This window comes from Monodelphis domestica, chromosome 3 (genome assembly GCF_027887165.1).
Source record: "Monodelphis domestica isolate mMonDom1 chromosome 3, mMonDom1.pri, whole genome shotgun sequence".
Taxonomy (NCBI): Eukaryota; Metazoa; Chordata; class Mammalia; order Didelphimorphia; family Didelphidae; genus Monodelphis; species Monodelphis domestica.
Window position 1 is genome coordinate 391,059,338 of NC_077229.1, and position 21,631 is coordinate 391,080,968.

At 32.5% G+C, this 21,631-nt stretch overlaps 1 pseudogene; it reads right to left on the reverse strand.

Moving 5' to 3' along the window:
- Positions 1 to 21,631, reverse strand: part of LOC130458474 (FXYD domain-containing ion transport regulator 3-like) — a 114,089-nt pseudogene that overhangs the window by 64,877 nt on the left and 27,581 nt on the right.

The window sequence follows — 21,631 nt, forward strand, 5'->3', positions numbered from 1 at the left end:
TAACTCCTGAGTTCCCCATCAACATTGTAAATAGTTATGAAGACAACAAAATGACTAATAACTCTTGTTCTATTGAATAGCAGGAATATTTGTCAACCATTATGATTGGTCCTTCAAAAGTCCCCAATTTATGGTACCTATATCATAGTGAAATGAATGAACATTGGTACCTTTGCTCAGATACTATGTCAGGGAATATGAAATTAGCTGTCATGACAAGCCCATGAAATTTTAACAGTCAATTCGTCTTATGCAATTTATGAAGAGCCAACATCTGCTATAATGCTTCATATCTTTGTAGTAAAGGCATAATCACAATACATTCTATATCTGACATCATACCATCTCTCTTTTCCCCCTGATTTTTTTTCTATTTCTTACACATAAGTTCAGGTGTGAATAAAAATATGCCTCCTTAACAACAACAATGAATATTGATGTGTTAATAGGGGTTATTGATGTTTCTGATTCTTATAAGACCTTACCTTGAAATAGAAAATGAGAATGTCAGAATTGAAAAGGACCCCAGGTGTTACCTAGCTCATCTTAAACACAAATTTTCATGTTTAACAAATTTTTATTCAGGTTATTCTTTAACATTCTTAGTGATGGGGATTTCATTACTTAAGATAGTTTTTTGTTTCTTTTTTTTTTTTTGAGTGGCTACTAATTTCTTCCAAGAGAAGATTCTTCTCTAGAGAAGTGATGGTGAACCTTTTAGAGTGCTGGGCTTCATCCACACCCCATTGCTCCAGATTGAGTGCAGTGTCCACCCACCCTCTCACCAGCAACCAAGTGCTACACATCCCCATGTTGCCCACCCCTCACTCTCCCCTTACCCCAGTCAAGGAAGGGAGGAAGATCTCCCATTCAGCTGCTGGGAAGAGGGACATGTCATGTGAGAATGTCCTCAGAAACATTGAGAAGAGGTAGGGAACAGCTCCATTCCAAGTCCCTCTGGCTTTCTAGAAGCAAACTCTGGTGGGTGACTACAAGTATGCCCACAGAGAGGGCTCAGTGTATCTTTTTTGGCACATGTGTCATAGGTTCACCATCACTGCTCTAGGAAATGAGTCATTAGTCAATACTAGAGCTGAATAAAAATAAAGAAAATAATAGAAGTGTGAAAGTATAAGGAAGAAACATTAAAAAGTTCAGAATGCTATACAAATTGGATAAATTTTTACAGTATTCTTAAATTTAAGAAACATTTAACCCCACAGAACCTCAGTCTCAAAAACATATATTTGTGTTCCCTTTTTACTTTTTTGGGGGGATTTTTTTAGTTCTTTAAGTGCAAGAGTGTGTGTGTGTGTGTGTGTGTGCAAGTATATGTGTATACATATGATTGTCATGGTAATCAGGAGAACACTCATTGATTACTTTTCCCCTCATCCATTTGCTGATAAAACAGAATATAAGAGACTGGTTAAAAAGACAAGGTTTTGGATCTTAATGAAAGTATCAAGGAGTGTTTACTCATTATTACTACTTTAGTAGGAATGAATAAATTTTTAATACACTATTTGAAGGAATCAAAAGGCAAGATTGAACATAAGTTTTGTAGCCTTTAAATATCAAGGCACAATATCTAAGGAATCATTTGATACAGGCAGTTCTTAGGAGATGGCTAAGTTCATCAACTGGAGGCAAATATATGGGGGGATTTCTTTCTCCCCCTCTTATGGTAGCATAAAGTGGAGCAGAATGTTTGGGAGTTGAAACAAGAATAGCTCATTAGATGGAAGTTAACTTTGCCAATGAGCTGAAGAAAAAAAAAAACAGTCTCAGAACATCGAAGCACAACACACTCAGCAGAAATGCTACAGCCAGTGGAAAGCAGCTTAAGGACATCAGGGAAAAAGAAAAGATCTTTGAGCCCAGTAGCATTGGGAGAAAAAACCTATCAGAGAGAGAACTATGAAAGAAGAAAGAGAATTATGAAAGTCATAAATAAAATATTTTGGGGTCCAAATTTTTTAAAGTGATTTTGGATCTGAATTCTGTTACCCTGCATTACATAAAATCAGACTTGAGTATCCACTACAATACTCTCATCAACATAAAATTCCATTGATTCTTAATTTTGATATTTTCCCTCCTCATCCTCATTTGAAACAAATATTAATGGTTAGATAGGGTTTATCAATCTCATTTATTTAGTATTTGAACTTTCATTAACTAATTCCATTAACAAAACTCTTTGAATAATAATTTATCTTTGGAAATTATATTCTCTCTCAATATATTAGGGAAGAATTTTCTTTAGTACACTAAAAACACTGCCAATATAATTAGAATATTTGGCTTATCTTCTTTCATTGAAGTTATTAATGATACTTAAGATAATATAATGACAAATCACATTACTAGCATGTAACATTTTAAGCTCTATAAAGTACTTTCTTCATCACAACTTTGTGAAGCAGGTACTTTCTTGCCTATTTTTCAGACGATGTTATGTTTGTGTGCACGCACGTGTGTGTGTGTAGATGGTATATTTCAAAGGAGAATTTACATTCCTGGGAGTCACAAGTTTTTCTACTTTGTTTCTGTATCTCCATTACCTTACATTATCATCTTCTTTGCACTTAGAAGGTACCTAATAAATATTCCTTCATTAGTTCTCAATTTGAATTGAAGTGCTTATTTTTTCTGTAATTTCTTAGAGGTCTTAGAAATAAAATATCTGTTACAAAGAATTTTTAAAAGTTTATTTAGAATTTTTATGGGCCAAACCTCTTTTTGAGATATGCTAAATGTTGCTAAAACTAAGAGAATTCTTCCATGTAATTTTCTTAATATGTTCAGTAAATATTTAAACAATAAATCCTTGGACTCATTTACCTAATTGCATTTTATGTTTGAATCTCCTTTATTTTTTTACTGCTTTCTAATATAATAAAAGGTCTTGACCATTAGTTTACCTCTGTCCTGTTACTCATAATTGATTAATCAGCCTCAGAACCCACTTTGCTTAATTTTCACTTTTTCCACCCTTCATTGTTTTCCCATATGTTCATTACTTAATGAAGTATACACTTCATGTCTTAAAGAAGTCATCATAAAGTACAAAATCCAGGGGAAGAACTGTGTAGACCTCTGGAGCACCTAGATTCTGTTTGGTATATAGGGTAGTATTATCTGAGAAATGTCAAAGGAAGACATTCATTTGGGAGACAGTTGAATAGAACTCATAATTGAAGCCAAGATGAAGAACACCATAAAATCAGAAAGCTGAAAATCTCTGAAAAGTAACGAATGATTAAATTAAGAAAGCCATAGAAGCGGTGTAATGTCCCTGAACAACTTGCAGGGATCCAGGAGAAAAAAACACCATTCATAAGCAAAGGATAAACTATGGGAGTGGAAACACCGAGGAAAAGCAACTGCCTGAATACAGAGGTTGAGGGGACATGACAGAGGACAGACTCTAAATGAATACTCTAATGCAAATACTATCAACAAAGCAATGGGTTCAAATCAAGAAAACATGTAATGCCCAGTGGACTTACGCGTCGGCTATGGGGGGTGGGGGAGGAAAAGAAAATGATCTATGTCTTTAACGAATAATGCTTGGAAATGATCAAATAAAATATATTAAAAAAAAAAAAACAAGTAAAAAAAAAAAGAAAGCCATAGAAGTAATGGGGTGGGGTGGGGGTGGGGGTAGAAAGACAGATTAGTATTGGAAAGAGAGACAGCCCTTCCCCTGTGACTGCAGGGAAGAAAGAAAAGTTATTTTTGTAAATGGATATCTATCAATTCAATTCAACAAGCCTCTCTTAAATGCCTACTATGTGCCAGGTACTCTGCTAGGCAGTGAATGTAAAAAGACAAAAAAGTTAACAATACTCTCTTAACTGGCATATCGAAAATCTCTTTTTTTCTCAGTATTCAAATGTCCTAGAACTCTTAGAACCATTTGCTAGTATTGTCCACCTTATCCTGGATCTAATTCATCTTCGGAAGTCTGAGAAGGAGTAACCAGAGAAGCAGCAGATATCCAAGACAGAACAGTGTCATGAAAGTCCAAATAGAAGAGAATATTAAGAAGAGGATTATTAACAGTACCAAAGTCTATGAAGTCATAAAATGGCTGACAAGTAAGAAAAGGTCATTAAATGTGGCAATTGAGAGATTGTTGGTAACTTGGGGGAGCAGTTTTAATTGAATAATTGAAATCAGAAGATGGACTACAGAGTTAAGTAGAGAGTAAGAGAAAAAGAAGTGGAGCATGGACTGGATATCTTCTCAAGGAATTGATCTAGAGATGAAAAAGTTCTAGAAATAAGTTAGTACAACTCCATTTTACAAAGGAAGAAACAGACCCTGAGCAGTTAAGTGACTTTCCAAAGGTCACCCAGGCATTAAGTAGCAGATTAATATCATACAGATTTGATAATTATTTTGTGATATATTTAAAGTCTGCAACTTGTGAGTACCAGGCCACCTTCACTAGCATATTTTTTTACAGACTGATTTTTATAGTCTTCCCTGTTTGTTTTCCATATGCAATTCATTATGTTTTTATGCAATTCTGTGAATAAACTACTTAGTATTTTGATTGGTATTGCAGTAAACATGTACATTAATTTTGGGTGTATTGTCATTTTTACTATACTAATCCAGCTCACCCATAAACACTGAATGCCCTTCCAATTATTTAGGCCTCCCTTTGTCTTAGTCATTATAATTTTATAGTTGTCATTATATAGGTCAGGAGTTTTTCTTGGTAGGTTAACCTAAAAGTTTTTGATGATTTTTTTTTGTTACAGAAAATGGGATTTACTTTTTTATATTTTATTGATCTTTTTTCTAGTAAACAGTAAGTAAAAATATATTGTGGGTTAGACAGAGTGAATTTTTTCTTCTTCCAATTTTGTTTTTATATTCATCCCATCGAGCATGTCACAAGCATATAAATAACATCTTTTTGGTCCATCTACCTTAGCATTTTTATAAAATTATGAATTCCTATTTGACTATTATTTTTCATGTAATTTTGACTAAATTCTTAAGATTCAAAAGTTGCATCTAATAATAATAATAATAACTAACATTTACATAGCAATTGCTATGTGCCAAGCATTGTATTCTCACAATTTCATTGGATTTTCATAACAATCCTCTGAGGTAGGAGTCATTCTTCAAAATTTAGAAACTGAGGCAACCAAAGTTTAAGAGACCTGTTCAGCTAGGGAATGTTTGAGGTTAGATTTAAATGGTTTTGTTGACTGTAGGCCTGGGCACACTATTCACTGTGCTATCTAGCTACCCCTATGCTTTATAAAGTCCACTAATAATTTTCAAATCTTTACTTCAGATTATTCAATAGGTTGATAAATTTTGAGGCTTTTGCCAGTATGGTTCTGATTGCAAGGAAAAAAAATAGTGCCTTATATTTATTTATTTCCTCACCTTTGGGTTTTGTTGATGTTTCTTGATAGTATCATACACAAACTTTAGGGACAATAAAAACTCTTAAGGATATAAGACCTAACAGCCTGAAATTATGAACTGGGTGCCATATTGGAGAGCCAGGGAAACCTGTCTGCTTTTGATCATATCTTTCTTTTTTACTACCAGTATGACTAATTATAGGACATCATTTAACAGCTCTGTATTAGTTTTCTTATCAGTAAAATGAGAATTCTTGCACATATTTATAAGATTGTCATGACAATCAGTGAAAAATTTGTAAAATATTTTGAAACCTTAACTTACAATCTCTGTGTCCATATCTTTGTTAACTATTATTATTATTATTCATTTAGGTCTCATTTTTTTCAATAAAATTAATATGAAAATGATGATAGGACATGTATCTATCATGCTATTTAAAATGTTACATTGGTGCTTGTACAGGCAGCTAAAGTGACCACCTTTTGAAATTTAATAAAAAAAAGAGGTAAACTAATCTTCTGTAAATTCTCAGAAAGCATCTATGTTATAACTCCAAATGCAGAAAACTTCCAGAAAGGATAATGGGCACGATGTGCCCTTCATCCTGCCCCTTGTTAATTTGTTTTTTTTCCCCCCTGTAATTTTCTACATTTTGAAAACATTTTTGTTCCACATCTCGAATGTAAATAATATTTTATGTGACTATAATATCACTATTAAAATGTTATTCTTCACATTCAAGGAGAATTTTGAAAGTGACATATTGAGTGAATTCTATCAAACATTTAAGGTACAATTAATTCAAATACTGAATGAACTATTTGAAAAAAGTGTTCTAATAGGTAATGTCCATGATACAAATAGGATTTTAGTACCTAATATCAAGGAGAATAAAAACAAAGAGAAAATTATACACCAATTTTCTTAGTGAATATTGATACAAACATTTTAAATTAACTAATAGCAAATAGACCACAGCAATATATAGCAACAATTATGTACTATGACCATATGGGATATGTACCAAACATAGAGGACTGGTTCAATATTGGGAAAACTACAAGTATAACTGGCTAAATCAATAACAAGTTTTTAGTAAAATACAAAACTCATTTATATTAAAAATACCGGAAAGTAAAGGAATAAATGGAGCTTTTCTTAAAATGATTAATAATCTCTATTTAATACTAAGAGTAAACATAATTTATAATGATGATGAACTAAATTCTTTCCCATTATGATCATGGATGAAGCAAAGATATTCATTATTGCCATTATTAATCAATATTGTACTAGAAATGCTAGGTTAAGCATTAAGCCAAGAAATTGACAGAGTAAGCACAAGCAATGAGGAAACCAAACTATTGCTCTTTTCAAATATTATGATAGTATACTCAGGTAACCCTAGAAAATCAACTAAAAATGTTGATATAACAACTTTAATAGAGTTGCATGATATAAAATCATCATGATGTAAAACCATCAGCATTTCTATACATTACCCACAAAGCACAACAAGAAAAGAGTAATTCCACTTAAAATAACTTCACAAAGTATAAAAGACTTGAGTCTATGAACACAATTACAAAACACTTTTCACCCATATGCACATCTAAACAATGCTATGTGTATTAATTGCTCAGGGGTAGGCAAAGTCAACATAATAAAAAGTATACATCTACCTGAATTTATTTAAACAGTGCAACACAGATAAAACTATTTTATACCAAGGCACTAATTTATAGAACTAAAAAATAGTAATGAATTTCATTGAGAAAAAAAGTAAAAAATGTTAAGAAAATCAATAGGAGAAAAATGTGAAGGAAAGACACCTAAAATTGCCAAATGTCAAAATATAATACAAAATGGTAATCATCAAAACAATATGTTTTTGTATAAAAATGTAGTTGTTCAGATTGACTAATATGAGATTATTAACATGAGAGATGATCTTATCCATTTCATGTTTTGTCAAAAAAGGGATGGAACAATTATTCAACATCCTTATAAGAAGGATCAAAATGAAAGAATATATCAGCCATCATTTTTGTGACAAGGATAGGTTCATCTTCACAACTGGGAACATCTCATTAAAATTTTTAATATCCTGTGGTGTGAAAGGTTTAAGACTCTATGTTGTCTTAATATTAAGACTTCCCCATTTAGTGCTAATGTGGGCACTTCCCTTAAGGGGAAAAGAAATTCATAGGAATCAGTCAGTGCTTGTGGTTTTCTAGGAGGTGTCTTTGTGGATATAGAGGTAGTACAAACAGGAACCTAGATGGTAGGGGTACACGAGCTTTTTGGGGCTAGGATTGGTAGTGGGGTGGGAGGAGGGACAGGGCAGGAAGGGGCATCAGGAGAAGGAACAGGAGAGGGAGTTTTAGCCAAGAGTTTCTCAACATGAGAGAGGATATATTCCATTTGAGACATATGAGAAGAGTCTGTCTGTATTTCAAGAGAAATGGGATTTTCCTCTCTGAGCAGATTGAAAACAGGCTCGTAAAATTTTGATTTAGACATTTGAATGGAATCCTCCTTTTCTACTGGATCATGTGAAGAGTGTTTAAAATTTTCCAATTGAATTTCTACTGCTTGTATTTTTGCTTGCAATTTCCAATTTTCAGCCTTTTGCAACTTAATATTAATAAGTAGGAAAAGAAGAATACCTAGCAGCATTAGGAAAAGGAGCCATTTGGGAACCTTAATGTTTTCCAATTTGACAAAACCATGTTGTTCTGTTATTATTCTTTACAATGATATAGTTTGGTTGTATTGGGTGTGTTTTTTTAGTTGGTGTGTGTGTGTTTGTGTGTGTGTGTGTGTGTGTGTGTGTGTGTATAATTGGTTCCCACTTTAGGGGGCAGAAATGTAGCACTGCAGTTCAGCATAAAAGGGGGGAAATCAAAACAAAAATTGAATGCTCAATATTAGCCTCTAGTGGCAGGGGTGAGGAGGTTTAAATCAAGATATGGGCTGGTTTTAAGGGTGAGGACTCCTTTTAGTTTGAATGAGAAGAGTTTTGTTTTTTTGTTTTCTTTTTTTTTTAAAGAATGAGAATAGGAAGCTGGGTGGGGTGTTTTTGGGAACAGGATTTAGTGAGGAAAAAGGACCAGTACCCCCCTGAAAATAGAAAATTAATCCCTCTCCACTGGACTGAGGTTTTGGGGGCAGGGAATTTAAAGCTTACCAGTATCAGGAACAGTAAGCAGAAGTGACAGCAAAAGGAGTTAACAGGAACAGCCTCTGTGAGAGAGAGAGAAGGGAGGGAGGGAAGAGGGAAAAAGGGAGAGGAAAGAAAAATGGTTCTTTTAGTTAAGTGAGCAGAGTGAAGAGAGACAGAGATTCACACCTGCAGCACTTTACCTAAAGCACAAACTCCAAAAAATAGAGCCCTGCAGTGTGGATCTTAGACAAATTTATCTCCTAAGCATCCTTACTTAAAATGAGGACATAACTTAAAAGGATGTTGGGAATGTAACTCAGGTGTTGCAAATTTTCCATCTGCACAATATCAAGTTATTCATGTGTTTTCCATACTTTTATGCCTTTTATTGCCAACTTAATCATTCTGGCTTTTACTTTCAATTGTTGAATGAGAACAGCTAAGATTTTGACAAGTTTTTGTTCTCTGTATTCTGTTGTCTCTATTTCATTTCTTTCTGTATTTAACCAAGAGATATGGGGTTCCCTATTTTTGCTACAAGCAATAGATAAACTTTCTTTTGGTTCCTAGCAATGCAAAAGTAATTGTATATATTATATGTACCAATCCTGCAATATTTTTACATTATCTGCCAAATGTAAGAGAATGCATTTGTTCATGCTAGCCAAAGGTCAGATATTTTAATGCATTTGCTTTTTAAATTTAATATTCCATTTGAGTTCGTAACATTGAAAAAGGGCTTTTCAATATTTAAAAGTATTTGAGACAAATGCTGGTGGTATAATCTGTATAATTATTTGATAGAATTTATGAAGTTGGTATTAACTGAAAATTGTCAGTGAGTTCAGTTTTTTAACTTCTTGATGTCTGTTTTTGATTGCTCCAATATGGCTATAAAGATCAAATTTTTGGCATTTGTTTGTTTTATGATTGCCCAACAGTGATCTTAAATACATTCTTGTGTAACTTAGGACTGTCTTATTGACAAAAATGAATATGAACTCATTTACTGCTTTCCTATATGATAGTAATATTAAGATTAGTTTCCTATCTTGTTATGATATGGCACTGGTGCATAATAAAGATAAATATTACTGTTCTTATTATCACAGGTATCTCATTCTCATTTTTAGGCAATTCTAATTGAAAAAGTTCAGGGAAAATACTAATATTCTTTTAAATGAAAAATAAAATCAGTGATATGGTATGAAAGGGTGATTTATTTTTGTAAAATGCCATGTCCTTGGTATTATTATTTTCTCTAATGACATAGACATCTCTTCTATCCTTTAAGAGACACAATAGATTTCTTGTATTGTTAAGAACAAAAAAGGTCAAACCTAGGTAACTGTCCTAGTTATGATCCTGTCTTTGTTTGTCATCCAATAAGTAAAAAAAAAGAAAAACATCCAGAAGGAATTGTCAGGAATTATAATTTGAATGACTGCTTTATATTAAGTCCTGATTATCTGAGTGAGCATGGAATAGTGAGCAAGAAGCTCAATTGGCCGTCAAGAGACCTATATTCCAATTCTGCCTCAAAAGTTTGTTAGTTATAACACCATGAGCAAATCTCAGGTACTTATAGTCTGCTTCTTCATTTGCAGAATGTATTGTAATGTCTCCATTCTTTCATGGACAGCACTGTAAAAGCCAGGTTATGTATCTTTTATTTCTTATTCTTACCACCTGACTGCTCCACCTCCATTCTTAGCAATACATATTCCTGATAGGGTCTTTTCCTGCTATTTCTTGCACATCATTCATTGTTAGCAAAATGTTAAACCTTACTTACAATATATCTTTCAATTGCCTTGGGCTCACATATTATTTTCCCTGAGTTTGGACTGATATCTTCTCAGAAATATATTTATTAAAAAATATGCCTGATAACCTTCTTAACCCATGGTGATTATATTACCTTTTTCTGGGATCAGGATAAACAGTTATTATCAAATCAAACATTTCTCTCTAAGCCATAAATAAACTATTGATTTGAAAAAATTTTGGGATTTTTTTTGTTATTGAATCAGCATATTTCTATTCATGTTATCATCACTTACTTTTCCTTTTCAGGGAAATCAACAAAACCCCCAATAATTTAGAATCTTTTAAAAATATTAAGTCCTATAGAGTTCTGGGAAGATCTTTGTCATATTTATGTATGTAAATAATATCAATAGTAAACAATATCATCTATGTTCCTAAAATATTTTATTAGTGAGAAGGAAAGGAAAGTACTATTATGAGGACATATACCGATATCATACAACTGTCTAATCCATTAGATTTAGTATTCTTAATTGCCCATTGATGCCTTGAATGTTTTTTGCCCATATCCTTTGCTTCTATTTTAAAAAGTGATAGATCTATTTATTTCCTGAAGACAAATTGTTGTGATGCTGTGCAATTTGATCTCTAAGAAAGGTATCTGTGTGTTTGTGCATTCGTGTTAATGCACATGCACATGCATACATACACACACATCACACAACCTGGCAAGTCAGGACATGAAAGCTAAAGGGAAAAAATTCTACACAAACCACTTAAGCACACTCATTATTATGGCCATTGCTACCTCAGGCCACTGGAGAATTTATAATTTAGTTGGCATTATGCAGTTTGAAGTGTTTCATGTTCTGCATGGGAGCCGGCTGCAATTCAAATATCAGTAGCCATGAAAAATATGCACATACGTTTAGTATGAAAATCTCTGAGGGGATAACAGCAGAGATGGGCATATGTCGTGGCTGTGTGATGGAGAATTTCTGTGAATTAATCATCTGCCCATAGTTTATCACCATTTTATATTTTGCCAGAGACACTTCTTCATTTGTTGGAGAAGCTGATTATACATGCACATCTTAGATAGATAATAAGTCCAGAGCCTTTGATGCTTAAAGGCAACAGGGTTTGTTAGATTCTGTTATGACACAGACAACTTTGCCATTGACAGAGCCATTCAGATAACAAGAGTAATTGCTTATTTTATTGAGTTTAGGGAATTGTGCTCCATTTTACCTCCTAGTCTATTACATTAGTTATAGTGGCCTATCTCCAGATATAATTTATGGGGAGGAGTGTGTATTCATGAGGAACATTTAAGAAAAAAAGAATAGCCTGCTCTATTCAAATATTCTAAATATTCAGTTGCTTAATATATTGCAAGGAGAGGCATAATTTACAAATGTGTGAATGTAAATGTTTTTACTTGGGCTTTCCAAAACAAAACAAAGCAAAACTCATGTCCCCTACCCAGGTTCCTTCCCTTTTGCTTCAGTGCCCTGTCCCTCCCCCCAAAAATTCAAGTTACACTTTTTCCTAAAGGAATCCCTCAACATTCCAAAGCCAGGGTGACTGTGGCTGAATAATTCCGAACTGTATTTATGTCTCTTTTATTCTGCTTTAGAGGGGCTGCTATGGCTAGTAGCATAAGTACAAACCAGAGCAATTGCTTCTGACACTTAAAAGGATTTTATTGACAGCTAGAAACACATTGGGGATTTGGAAATAGTACTTTTCCATCTGTAATACTTGGTGTGATCAAAGATCACAGAGCAGCCCCAGATTAGTGGAAATGAGGCTACAGTAAAAAGTTTGCTGTTCCACGTAGAGAGGAAGGCTTGGGTTTGATTCATGCTAATCCCTATCACAATCTGAGTAGAATTTACAGTAATGGGATGCACTTCTCAGGACTCTTTCTAATGTTTTTTTTTTTCAGATGTCTTAAAGTAGAAAATAATACAGCAGCATCTAAAATTCACTTATAAATTCAAACTCAATTGCTCAGCTATCTATTATTGTAACAAATGTTTTAACTATGTTGTACTTGGTTATTTCTTTGCTTTTACACTTGCTTGTCCCAGTGTGTCTGTCTTTGATGTTAAAGCCTGGATATCAAGGGCAAGTATGTATTGAAGTTTAAAAAAGTACTCAATATGAAATCATATGAAATAAAAATGAATAGAACATTTTTCTAGATGGTAATAATAACTAATATCTATTAAGATGAATATCATAGAAAGAAAAGACATATAACCCAGAAAGAAGAATGTTTTTGTAAAAAAGACCAAATATTTAATGAGGAAAATACATAAAAGAAGTCAACAATTAAATCTATGACCTCAGTTGTACATATAAAAATATAAATTTTGGTTTTAAAAAGTATGAATTATATATCTTACCACAAAAGATACACTTAAACGAGCATGTCTCTCTAAAATTATCTGTCTTGCTATTTTCTTTATAAAGAAGAGGAACTTAATATCAACCCCTTAAAAATGCTAATTGTATTGATGCTTTGTTTTTAGATAACATCAATTTGTAAATTTATAATATTCTATTCCTCTTTCCAGTGAGCTCTCTAATGACAAAGACTGAATTGTTTTAAAAGCAGTTCAACAGAACTAACCAACACAATATCTGTGTCTGATATCATATACACTATTTTACTTTTATAAATGCTTTACCTCTTTAATGAAGCTCAGGTCTATTTTCTCAGTTGTCTACTCTCAACCAATTTTGATCATTGTAAGTAAAAATTTTTCAGCTTGTTGTTTTTACTCATGTCTTTAATTTTGTTTTACTATTTATATTTATATTAATTTTGTATATTATCCACCTAATACTTTCTACTTGTGTGACTAGATAAGTTACATGTTTTTGCTTGAATTCAGTTTCCAGATATGTAAAATGAGGGAGTTGGATTCAATATCCTCTGATTTCCCTTTCAGTTCTTGAATTATGATGCTATGTGATATATTTTTATTTTAAAAATAAATTTATTGATATAGATCTATATCAATTATATCAACTATATTCTCCAAAAATGTGTCCCACATTCCTCTAAACAAGTTACTGTTTATAACAAAGATTTATATTTAAAACATTTTTCCAGATTACATGCTGCAATTTTCAACAATAATTTTCTGACATTTTGTAATCCATGTTCTCTCCCTCTCTCCTACCCTTCCCCCTTCCTCAGAAGGGCAGGTAATACAATATTGGGTGTAAATGTGTTCTGATACAATATATATTTCCATGTTTATTATGTTATAAAAGAAGAAATATCTTTGCACTAGAGAAAGATTCATGGAGGAACAAAGTGAAAAATGGCATGCCTAAATCTGCATTCAGACTCCCATAGTTCCTTCTATGGCAGTGGATAGCCTTTTTCATCATGAATCTCTTGGAGCTGTCTTAAGCCCTTACATTTATTATAATAGTTGTCATTCACATTTGGTCATATAACAAAGAATTTTACAAAGAAAAAAACAGTTCAGCAAATTTTAAAAACATATTCAAAAATCTGGTAGAACATGTAGTTTTCTACAACTCAAGTCAACAAAATCTTTATCTTATTCATTTATTTTTTTAGATGATTTAGAATATTTTTCCGTGGTTATAAGACTCATGTCCTTCCCTCCTGACCCCACCCCTTTCTCATATATGACACACAATTCCACTGGGTTTAACATGTGTCATTGATCAAGACCCATTTCCATATTATTAATATTTGCACCAAGGTGATCTTTTAGAGTCTACTTTCCCAGTCATAGTCCCATCAACTCATGTGATCAAGCAATTGGTTTTCTTCTGTGTTTCTTTTCCCACAGTTCTTCCTCTGGATGTGGATAGCTTCTTTCTCATATGTCCCTCTGAATAGTTCTGGATCATTGCATTGTTACTAGTAGAGAAGTCCATTACATTTGATTTTACCAGAGTGTATCAGTCACTGTGTACAATGTTCTCCTGATTCTGCTCCTTTCACTCTGAATCAATTAATTTAAATTCTTTAAAAAGTTGATGAAGCATCTTCTCAGATATTTTCTGTGGGTCCACGTTTGCACTTTGTAATCATGCTTCATTTGATTTCAGTTGTTTTTGCTGATGATCTTTCCATTTATGTGGGAATAGTCATGTGTATTTATTTCTTGTTTCAATTCATTTCACTTTACATCAGTTTACACTGTGCAACTCTGCCTTGGTTAAATCCAGTTCTCACACAAGTTGAGATATTAGCCATCATCTAATTTTAGAGACATGACTATTCTAAATATTCAAATAGACTATTTTTGCCTGACCTATGGTATAGCCATCCAATCTCATATTGTACTGAAAAGTAATTTGAGTTCCATACTCTAACTACAATTTTATGATGTTATAGGTTCTCTTCAAATATGAAGGACAAACAATATATGTTCAGTATTGATATTAATTTGTTGGTTTTGATAATAGCAAAATTCATTTTCTCTGTTTAATTAGATTTGTTGTTAATTAGATTTTTTAAAAGTTCTACATTGCTGCCCCTCTCTCTTTTACATCAACTGAATCTTGATTGATTCTGCTTTAGCCCCTTATTTTAATTCTATATTATGTTTCTGTTTCAAGTGTGTTTCATGTAAATAGCATAGTGTTGCATTCTGGTTTATAGTAAAGTGAAATCTGTATAATTAGACTCCTTCTAATACTCCTGGTGATGATAAAGATTTAAGGAGCTATATGTATCATATCTCCATATAAGAAATTAAATAATTTTATAATTTATGCTTTATTCAGCTCTGTTCTTTCCATCTGGATTTATTAAAAGCCTTATATTTCATTAAAAGTTATTTTCCATACTTAAGATTTTGCTCAGTTGTGTTTAGTATATTGTTCTTGGTTGTCCTCTGCAATATTATATTGCATTATAAAGCTAGATCTTGCATAATCCTGACTGGTAATCCATGGTAATTAAAAACTATTTTTCTGCCTACTTGCAGTACTTTCTTTTTCAATTGAGTGTTCTGATTTTGACTACAATATTCTTGGGAGTATTTTTTTTGAGAATTTTTTTCCCATGATTGCCCTGTTGGATTTTTTCAATTTCTATTTTTTCCTCTGATTCTAAGTTATTTAGGCAGATTTGTTTTAGGGTTTCTTGAAATATGATGACTAGGTTCTTTTTAAAAATATGAAAAATAGAAAAAAATGGGAAACCCATATGAAGAAAACAAATGACATAGGAAATAGATCAAGAAAAGATATTTAAGAATTGTTGACCTACCTGATACTTGTCATACATATATATGGAACATGATTTGGGGTTTAGACTTTAAAAATCACTCTATATAAAGAATGAATAATATAGAAATGGGTTTCAAATGTTAAGATTTGCACAACCCAGTGGAATTGCTTATCAGCTCTGGGAGAGGGGTGGAAAAGAAAATGAATTTTGTGAACATGGAAAAATATTTTAAAATAAAAATTAAAAAATAATGTTTTATTTTTCCCTATTACATAAAAATACTTTCTGGTATTTGATTTGTATCATTTTAACTTCCACATTCTCTCCCTACCACATTCCCATCCCCCATTCTGGGATAGTAATGAATTTGATGTTTTTACATGTGCTGTCATATAGAATATATTTCTATATATGGCATTTTGTTTATGAAGAAAGATTTTTTAAAATATAGAAAATAAAGTTAAGAATTGTCTCCTTCAATCTCCATTCAGACTCTATCATTTTTTTCTCTGGATATGGATGAAATTTTTCATCTTAAATTTTTGTGACTGTCAGATAATTGTATTGCTGAAAATAGCTAAGTCATGCATAGTTGTTTATGGTACAGTATCACTGTCATTGTATTTGTTTTCCTGATTCTGCTCTTTTTGTTCTGCATTGGTTCATGTATTCTTTCAATATTTTTTCCTGAAATTCTCATCATTTTTTAAAGCAGGATAATAGTTTATTATACTGAAACTTGTTTAGGCATTCCCAAATTTATGGGCATCCCCTCATTTTCTGATTCTTTGCCACCACATAAAAAGGGTTACTATAAATATTTTTGTATATATAGTTGCTTCCAAGATATTTTTCTCCTTTTTAATGGTATTTCTGGATCAAAAGATATGCACAGAGACTTCTAAGGGTGGAGCCAAGATGGAGGAATATTCAAAAGAAAAATATGGATTGGACACAGAGTCTGGAAGAGCTCTAAAATGACTTAAGGAAAATTAAAATAGGCAGAGGAAAAGTGGGAAGAGAAATAAAAGTGAATTGAAAAAAAGAGAACCAAAAACTGAGAGAGGAAAAATTGGATCTTAAAAATTAGAATTGACCATCTAGGAACTTATGATTTTATGAGAAATCAAGAAACAATAAAGCAGAATCAAAGGAATGAAAAAAACAGAGGAAAACTTGAAATATCTTATTGAAAAATGAATAAGCTAGAAAATAGATCTGGGAGAAACAATTTGAGAATTATTAGACTTCCTGCACAATATTTAGTCTTTTGTGGAAAGAAAACTTTTAAAGAACTTATTTTGAGCTCTTCCCTCTAGGCAATTTCTGACACTGTTTTCTTGAGCTTCACCCTCAGATTCCCATTTCTATTGTGACTCACTTTTAGAACAATGCCAATTCCTCTAGGTGATTGAAAGGGCACTGAACTATTATAAGACCACCTTTGTAACTGCATCCTTTATTATGTGGCCCATTCCTAAACTCTAGTTACTTCTTCCTAATTATGTTATTTTTGATGATTGATTCAAAATTTCTCCTTGGGTCTATGCTTTTCATGTCAGTTCCATTTTCCTCCATCCCCCACCCATCTGAAATAATGAGTCATCTTTTTATTCACCAAGTCCCTCAGGAGCACTTAGCAATATGGTTTTCCACCCCACAAAACTTTAATTTATCAATAGGTTTGATTTCCCTAGGTTTAGTCCACAATGCATCTGACCTGCCTCTTTTACCATAGCTTCATCAAATTTTGGCCTTCACTCATGTTTCTTTGTAAATATTTTGAAAGAAGTTTCTGACTTTTCTTTCTATAGTCATTCTGTTGCTTTTGTTCTCCATACCTACTTTATTCATTCATTGATCCTGAATTTCTGTTCCCTGGATTACATAAGAAGCATATTATCACTACAAGTCTTGCCTTCTTCCTAAGAATATTTAAAACATCTCTTAGTTATTGAATATACAGCTTTTGCTTTTTTATTTTTTTAATTTATTATTAAACTAAATTTTGCAGAGTAGGACACATGTATCCTAAAGTTTATTGTTGTTTGGACCTAACTATTCCATTCCCTTCTGCATGTTGCATAGTCTAGTGGCATTCAAATGTCTTCTCATTTGTATTTGAAAGTATTTTGCCTAATTATTTGCAGAACTTGTTATTCTCAAGTGAATTGTTGATTTTAACCATTGTATGTCTGAGTGTTAAACCTTGATTTTTTCCCCAGAGGCAATGTATGCTTTTGATTGGCATTTCATTTCCTGTGTTTAGAAGATCTGGGTATATCCTCACAAAGACCCCATACATCCTATTTCCAAAATTCTTAAAGCTGTCCAGATCTCTTATAAACAGAGGTCAAAGTGGAAATGGAAAGAACATACTGGTCACCTAAAGGAAACACCAAAGTGAAAATTCCCAGAAATATAAGTATCAAAATTCTAATTTCCTAGGTCAAAGAAAAATTACTACAAGTAGCCATGAAGAAATATTCCAAGTATTAATGAGACAGGCCAGTATTATATATGACTTATTGGTCAACATGCAAAAAGAACAGAAAACGTGTAATACAATATTTTAGAAAACAAAAGATGAGAGGTTAAAGCCAAGTTTAACTTATTCATGAAAACTGAATGTCCTGTTACAGGTAGGAAAATAATCTCTAATGAAATAATGGATTTATTAGCTTTGCTGATATAAAGATAAGAGTTATGGAGAAACTTTGAAGTTTCAACAGTGGAATGTACATAAACATAAAAATGTTTAATATGAATGAATGATGGTAAGAAGCTAAACAAGAATTAACTGGTTACTTTCAAATATGGGCAGATAAATATATGTTCCCTCTGAATCCCATCATCATCCAGGGTCACATAGTGACCTCATTTAGACAAAGACTTGGAGTAGTTCTGTTGTATCTTGATGTTCTTAAGAAAGGAATGGAAAAATGTGGGAAGAAGAATATATGCAGGTAAGTGGAAGGAAAGAGAGCAGATATATTAGGGAAATTAATACATATAATCTAGGTACACAAGTAGATATTCATACACACAAAGAGGAGGAATTTAGAGAAATGACTAACACTCAAATCTCATTCCCATCTCAATTATTCAAAAGAAAGAAGGATATTTATCAATCTATCTACCTGTCTTCATGCTTATATTCGGCTGAGTAGAGAAATATATTTCATTTAACAGGAAAATAGAACAGAAAGGGGAAAATGGAGGAGAAATTAAATGGAGAGTAGGTTAACATAGGAATTATTTCAAATCAAAACAAACTCTAAGGATGAACAACAATATTCTTGGATTTTGTTTAAAGAGGCAATAAATAGTAATATGAAGGGATACTCAAACTGGAGAACAGATGAAAAAATTATAACATGTGCGTGGAATGGGAAGTTATTCTAAACTCTTATCACTATAATGGTCAATCACAGTTTCAGAGGATAAATCATTGCACATGCTACTTCATAGAAAGGTAAGAAACTAAGAATTTATATTAAAACAAAAATATTTTGGACATGACCAATTTAAAGTATTGTTTTGATTTTTTATATTTTTCTTGTGTTTTCAGTTTGTAAGGAATAAGAACACATATTTTGTCTAATTAAAGCAAGTAAAATAATTTTAATAAAAGGTAAAATTTACATAGACCTATAGATATTTACAAAGTAGTTTCATTATAATGCTCACCTTGTGACAGGCAGGAAATTCATGTTTTGTTGTTTTTTTTTTCATTTTTAGATGAGGAAAGGAAGGTACAACCAGTTAATTAAAAGCTTTATGAGTTGACTTGAACTCAGTTCTTTGGAGTCCAAGTGTTTCCAGTACTTTATATCTTAAAAACTAAAATGTTTAAAAATAACACAAAAAACCCAACAACAAAATAAATTATTTTGACAAAAATATCAAATGTATGATACTTTAATACTGAATTAGTGAAACAATTTTCGATCCTGAGAAAACTTAGAAAGAAGTTATATTCTCCTGAAGTGGGAGTAGAATATAGAGGAATGCACTTTGGCATGCCCTATCTTTCAAAACCAGTGCAGAACTTGAGAGCAACTGCCTCGGGCACAATGAGTTCTAGAGCTCTCAGGCCACAGATGCTAAGAAAGGTAGACAACTAATAAGAAGGCAACTGGAAAATGACTGAAGAAACTGCTGTACATGTTGGTGATGGAATACTATGGTGCTATAAGAAATGACAAGCAAGATTATTTCAGAAAAAGCTGGAAAGATATGCAATAACTGATACAGAGCAAAATGAGAAGAACTAGGAGAAGAGTGTGCACAGTAAAAGCAAAATTGTACTTTAATTATCTGTGAAAACTTGGCTACTCTTAGCAATATGATGATTTGGACAATCCTGAAGAACTTATGACTGGAAATGCTGTCCATTCCAGAGGAAGAACTATTAGAGTCACATTTAGATCAAAGCACACTATCTTCCATGAGTAAGGAGGAAAATAATAACATGTGTACTTTTGACACAGTGGAGCTGGTACTCTGGTCACAGTTTTGGGACAAAAAAAGGGCTTGTGGTTACTCACAGACCAGAGCATAAGTCAAGGTAGTAATACACATCTCTCTTTGGCTAATAACACCTTGAAAGAATTTAAAACTAATAGATAACAAGAAAGAAAGAAAGAAAGAAAGAGAGAGAGAGAGAGAGAGAGAGAGAGAGAGAGAGAGAGAGAGAGAAAGAAAGAAAGAAGGAAATAAACAAAACAAAAAAAACAAAGGAAGGAAGGAAGGAAGGAAGGAAGGAAGGAAGGAAGGGAGGAAGAAAGAAAGATAAACAGAGACTTAGTACAGTGCTCCCTCCACCATAGGAAAATAAGTCCAAACTTACTATATATTTTAAGTTAAAAACTTAAAAGTTAAAAAAAAAAGGCTGGAAAAATAAACAAACAATACCAACAACAATGCTTACTATAGAAAGTTATTGTGGAGACAGAGAAGATCAAAGCAAACTCAGAAGAACACAAACAAAACTGCTGCACACAAAAACTCAAAGAAAAATCAAATTGGTCTCAGGACCAAAATAAATTCCTGGAAGAGCAAAAAAAAAAAGTTTTTTTAAATTAAATAATAAAGATGGGGGGGTGGGAAAAATTGAAGTGATATAAGAGAATCATGAAAAAATAAGAGTCCACAGTTGGGCAAAGGAGACACAAAAATACTGAAAAAATAGCACTTAAATAAAGGAATACTTTACAGGACCCTAAACTATATTGTAAAGTGGTCATTTTCAAAGCAATCTGGTACTCCCTAAGGAATAGATTAGAGGAAAAATAGAATAGATTAAGTACTCAACACACAATGGTAAATGACAATGGTAACCTAGGGTTTGACAAACCCAAAGGTCCAAGCTTCTGGAGGAACTCTCTATTTGACAAAAACTTCTAGGAAAATTGTAAAGCAGTGTGGCAAAAATATGTCATAGGACAATACCTCATGCCATACAAAAATTAGGCAAGCACAAAATAATTTACCAATTAGGCCATTATGAGATGTACAATAGATATATTTGATTACATTGAATTTTTTTAAAAGTCTCTGCACAAAGAAAAGTAATGAAACCAAGTATAAAACACAAACAACAAATTGGGAAAAATCTGTTCCTTTTGTGGTGCATAAATATACCAAATATCTCTGACAAAAGGCTTCATTTCTCAAATGTAAAGAGAACTGAGTCAAATTTATAAGAATACAATGCATTTTCCAATTGACAAATGATCCAAGGATAGGAACAGCCAATACTGATATAAAGAATATCAGACATTTTTTAGTTTTATCAAAAAAAGTTCTGAATGGCTATTGATTAGAGAAATACAAATTTCAACAACTCTGAAGTACTATGTAACACCCATCAGACTGCCTAATAAATGAAAAATGATAAATTCTGGGAGGGGATATAGAAAATCAGAACACTAATACACTGTTGATAGAGCTACAAACTAGTACAACCATCCTGGAGAGCAATCAGAACCCATGTACAAAGGGCCATTAAACTATGCATAACCATTGACCTAGCAATTATATTACTAGGT